The sequence below is a fragment of the Chinchilla lanigera genome, unplaced genomic scaffold (assembly GCF_000276665.1).
Source record: "Chinchilla lanigera isolate Chin_1 unplaced genomic scaffold, ChiLan1.0 scaffold00122, whole genome shotgun sequence".
Taxonomy (NCBI): Eukaryota; Metazoa; Chordata; class Mammalia; order Rodentia; family Chinchillidae; genus Chinchilla; species Chinchilla lanigera.
The window spans coordinates 1,338,163-1,343,544 of record NW_004955523.1 but is presented as its reverse complement, the minus strand read 5'-3'; the positions used below and the strand labels follow the sequence as shown (position 1 = coordinate 1,343,544).

Sequence of the window (5,382 nt, the reverse complement as noted above, 5' to 3'; positions counted from 1 at the left end):
AGGGATTCCCTGCATCGCTTCCGGTTGGGGCCGTTGCCTTGGCAGCCCAGAGAACCAGCGGCACTTCTGCGCGTGCGGGACAGTCTCGAGGGCTCTGGGGGCTGGCCTTTCTGGTGCGGTTTTGCGCGTACCTCCGTTTGGGTGTTGTTTCCCTGGGTTGAGGGGATGGACGCTTTCTGCTGATGTGTTGTCTACGATGCAGCACATTTCAGGTAGCAGTTGGGTGGTTTTGGTCTACTCTTTGAGTGATGCGAGATCTTGCACTCCTTTTTGCACTCACTTAATTTTTGCTTCTGCTACCACCATCCCCGCGCCTCCTTCATTAGGTAGCTTTCCCTTCTCAAATATGTCCTGCATTTGGAAGGATTCTTGGACGTTTATTTCAGGAATGAGGAAGTCGAGGCCAAGGAGAGCTATATGGGATCCCTGCTATACGAAAAGCAAGTGGTGGGTGCTTTGGGGAAGGATGACACCAACATGAACATTTTCTCAGGTTCAGATTTTATTTTATTTTATTTTTTAATTGTACTGGGGATTGCACTCAGGGCCTTCTCGTTGAACTGCATCATGAAGTCTTTTTGAAAAATTTTTAAAATTTTTGAGGCAGGATCTCATCAAAATACAAAGAGAAAATACTTCCCTCGTTTCATGGCCCTAACCCGCCAGTGTTCACCCTCCCCTCTAACTAAACAGGCTAGGCTGGAACTTGGGTTCCTTCTGCCTCACTCTTCCCAAAGTGCTGGGATTGCAGGCGTGGAGCGCCATGCCCCTCGCCTCGTTCAGTTCTCATTTTAGACGGACCTGGCACAGAGGCTTCCTAGAACACAGTATATGGAGTTGTTCTTCCACTATTCATTCACTGTCTCAGTGTCTTTGTTGTCAGCATAGTTGTTCTATTAACTTTGCCCTTTTCATGCCCGATTATAAATTCCAAGTCTCTCTTATTTGTAGTTGGATTCCAGGTTTAACCCTGTGCCTGGCAAGCAGTCAGCCTTCAATGAACATGTACAGAAGTAGTATCTTACTTGATTTTTCATTTGTAGGTTCAACTGAGTCTTAGTTTTTTTGAGCACAACTATATACTCCATAAGAAATTATGGATGTTCAGAATCAGAGGAGTTTCCTCCCTGTGTGCTCTCTTGTTAAGAGTTCCTCTGGGTTCCTGATCTGCTGCTTATAGCCCGAGATGACCCCGGGCCTGGTGTTAGAACTTCCCTTGTTTCATGGCCCTAAACCGCCAGTCTTCGCTCACCCGTCTAAGAAGCCCGACAGTTTCTGGCCCCCAATCCAAGGCAGCATTGCCCTCGCCGGGCCTGCCCAAGGGAGAAAAAGAACAACAAGAAGCAGTTGTGAACATATTGATGAAGTACAAAATGAAATAGACTTAATGAACAAGCCCCTGAGGAGGTATTGAAAGTAAAACAAAAGTATAACAAAGTCCGACAACCATTTTTTTAGAAGTCAGAATTGATTGCCAAAATCCCGAATTTTGGGGTAACGTTAACCATCCAGAAGTGTATGCATTGTTGCTTGCGGAAAAAAATGAAGAAGCATTGCACTATTTGACCAGAGTGAAGGTGACAGAATTTGAAGATATAAAATCAGGTTACAGAATAGATTTTTTTTTTGGAATAGATGTTTATTTTGATGAAGATCTTTACTTTGCAAATAAAGTTCTCTCCAAAGAATTTCATCTGAACAAGAGTGGTGATCCATCTTCAAAGTCCACTGAAATCAGATGGAAATCTGGAAAGGACTTGATGAAACGTTCAAGTCAAACTCCGAGTAAAGCCAGTAGGAAGAGGCAGTAGAGAGCTTCTTTACCTGGTTTACTGACCATTCTGATTCGAGTGCAGATGAGTTAGGAGAGGTCATCGAAGACGATAATTGGCCAAATCCATTGCAGTACTGCCTGGTTCCTGATATGGATGAGGCGGAAGGGGAAGGAGATGATGGTGATGATGAAGGATTGGAAGACATCGATGAAGACGATAAAGGTGAAGAAGATGAAGATGATAAAGGGGTGTAAGTAGAGGAGCGTGAAGGAGAAGATGACTAATTGAACACTGATGGATTCTGAACTTTTTTCCCTTAAAAAAAAAAATTGTCACCAGTCACTGGGAGCAAGTTGCAGTCTTTTTTTCCCACCTCTTGTGCTCAGTTGCCCTGTTCTTGAGGCCTCTGCTCACAAACATAGTGGCTCTTGACTTACTTTGTGGGGAGATACCTTGAGCAGAGTACAGTGGGAAAGGATCTCTACAACCTTTTGTTCTAAATTCATTTCAATCCCCTCCTGTCTTCACACAAGCTGTATGGAATCAGCACCACTGTGCTCTGTGAGAAAAAAGGCCCTCCGCTCCCTTCACTGTGCTGGATGCTGGAGGGTGCTAGACCTCCTACCTAAGAGGGTGCATGGAGTTCTAGCTTTTTTCCTCCTTTCTCTGTGTATTGGGCTCAGAGATTACACTACAAGAATGTGAACAGTTAGCATTTATCAACATGTACCTGTCTTCTTTCTCTTGTTTAAAAAAAGAAAAAAACTTTTACAAATGATACAGAAGGTCAGCGATGTCTGGGTTTGAGATGTTTGGGTTAAGTGGGCATTTGACAGCATGGCCTCTCCTCTGACGTGTTCGTGATGTTAGTAGACATCCTTGCAGTTTTGTTTTGTTTTGAGACAGGGTCTCGTGTAGCTCAGGCTAGCTTTGAGCTCACTGTGTAGACCAGGGTGACCATAAACTCATGGCAGACCTCCTACCTCAGTCTCCCAGGTGCTAGGATTGCAGGTGTATGCCACCATTCCTAGCTGATCCTTGCAGTTTAAGATGACACTTTTAAAATAAAATTCTCTCTTAATGATGACTTGAGCCTTGCTACTCAGTGAGACAATCACCAGAACCTATAGGGTCTTATTTGGAATTGACATTCTCTATTGTAATTTTTAAAATTCTTTTTTGTTTTCACTGGAAAGGAAAAGGTGTTGCGCAGTTTTAAATGTTCAAGGTGTAAAAGTTGCTTTGTTACAATAAAATTGCATGTGTACAAACACACACACAAAGTTTCTTCTGCTAAAAGGAAATGGGATTTAATTTTTTTTCTTTTTGTCTTTTTGAGACTGGGTCTCGCTATGCAGTTCAGGCTGGCCTTGAGCTCACTTTGTAGCCCAGGCTGGTCTCGAACTTGCAACTGTCCTCCTGCCTCAGCCTCCCAAGTGCTGGGATTACAGGCATGCGCCACCACGCCAAGCTAGAAATGGCATTTAAAAAGTCAGCTAAGGGAATGGAAAGTTTATGTTTCAGTTTGAGAAGGTAGGAAAATTCTGGAAATGAATGATGATATTGGTTGTACATATTAATGCATTTAACGTCACTGAACTATACATTTAAACATTATTAAAATGGTAAATTTTATGTTATATGACTTTCACATATACACAAAGCCATGTGACAAAGCTAATTACTTAAAGATGTAACTTACTAAGTTGTTTTTATGAGTTTTGGAAATTTTGGAGCTATGTTTCTTGTGTTTGATTTTTTTTTTTAATACTTTACACTGAGCTACATTGCCAGCCCTTTTAAAACTTTTTTTTATAATTTTGAGAGTGTCTCGCTAAGTTGTCTGGGCTCAGACTTGCCATTCTCCTGCCTCAGCCTCCCAGAGTGCCAGGATTACAGATATGCACCATCTCTCCTAGCTTGTATTTGAGGTTTTTTTCTCTCATTTCCCCTCAATCCGTTTTTCTTTCTTTGGCCAAGAAGAGTATTGGAAATGTTTTTTCCCCTTGGTTGTCTCACTACCTCTATGGTCACCTTGTTTGCAGCCTTGATTTTTTCAAGTTTCTTTCTCATCTCTTTCAGGATTATACCATTCTCCAGCTAATCTTACCTTTATAATCTAATAAAATGAAGTTGAACACTGTGGACTTAAATTGAAATTGTAAATAAGTATCTTATAAAATAGTTTACTGTGGTGATCTCACTTCTATTTTTAGTGTTCCAACTATTTCTGTCTTTTAAGATTTAATTCAGCCAGGGGATATAGCTCAGCGGCACAGCGCTTGCCTGTCAAGCGCGAGGTCATGAGTTGATTCCTGGTACCACAAAAAAAAAAAAAAAAGATTTAATTCAGATGTTCGTTTGAAAATAAGATTAGGTCATTTACGCTTTTGTCTTTTTCATGCTGAAAAGAGAAAATTGAGATGTAAGTAAAACTTCCAGTTACTTAATTTGTGGTTAAGACTCATGGCAAAGTCAGAATTTTGCCCTAAACGGTGGCATCCTGGGGTTGCCCCTGGCTGTTGGATTCTGCCACACAGTAAATTTCTTTTTATTATGGTGGAGCTCCTCCTTAGTAGCAAACTTGAAAACTGACACGTTGTTAACACATAGCTCTTCTTTTTTAGCAGCTTCAGGTGATTTAGATAAGCCAATGTGTTAGACTTCAATTCCTTCCCAGTTGTAAGGTCATTGGAAATTCCCTTGGGATACTTGCTTAAAGAAATTCAACTTAAAAGCTCATGTTGAAAAGTCTTACCTATGTACATTTTGAGGGGGAGTGTGTGAATTTACATCTTTACAGATTTCCAAAGATGTTGCTTACCCAGAAAGTGTTAAGAGCATTAAATGAACTATGTAGGTAGTTAGCAAGCGAATTACACAGTAAATCCTCAGCAAGTATTGAGTACCTGTCACGTGCCACAGAAAGAGTGAAAAGAAAGCGATGTAACAGAGTTGGGGCTGGGTCAAGGAGGGTGTTACAGGGCGTGGCAGACAGGCACTCACTCATTTTGCTGAGAAGTCCTTTCTACTAGAGAGTGAAATGAACAGATTTACATTTTTTATTTTTATTTTATTTTTTTATTTATTTTTTTTTTTTTTTTTTGGTTTTTCTCCAGTACCGGGTACCGAACTCACGACCTTGCGCTTGCCAGGCAGGCGCTTTTTGCCGCTGAGCTAAATCCCCAGCCCCTACATTTTTTAAAAAATCACTTCAGCTTACTTTGTGAAAAATCGATTTAGGGTCAGGAGAGGAAGACTAAGAACAGGCGCGGGGAGTCTGTTAAAGGCTTCAAGTTGAGAAGTGGTGCACCGGTTTGGTTTCTTGGTGTATTTTGCAGATAGAAACTACTGGATTTGTTGATAGATTGGTCATGGAAGGGTGTAAGCAAAGGAGGTGTGAAGGATGATACCTGGGTTTGGGGCTTGACATTTGGAGTTAATGGCATTACAATTTCTTGAGAGAGGATTGGGAAAGTACGATTTTTCATATGGGTAGGTGGAGAAAGCTGTCAGGTAGTTACCTAGACAACAAGCTCAGGAGAAAGGCAGGGACTAGAAGTAGTCATTGGTGTATAGATGATGGCAAAAGTGCGCGAGTAGGTGA

At 41.5% G+C, this 5,382-nt stretch overlaps 1 protein-coding gene and 1 pseudogene across 3 annotated transcripts in view; both read left to right on the top strand.

Annotated features, from left to right (window-relative positions):
• Positions 1 to 5,382, top strand: part of Lin52 (lin-52 DREAM MuvB core complex component) — a 93,884-nt gene that overhangs the window by 890 nt on the left and 87,612 nt on the right. The gene's annotated exons all lie outside the window — the stretch shown is intronic.
• Positions 1,209 to 2,059, top strand: LOC102021699 (annotated as a pseudogene).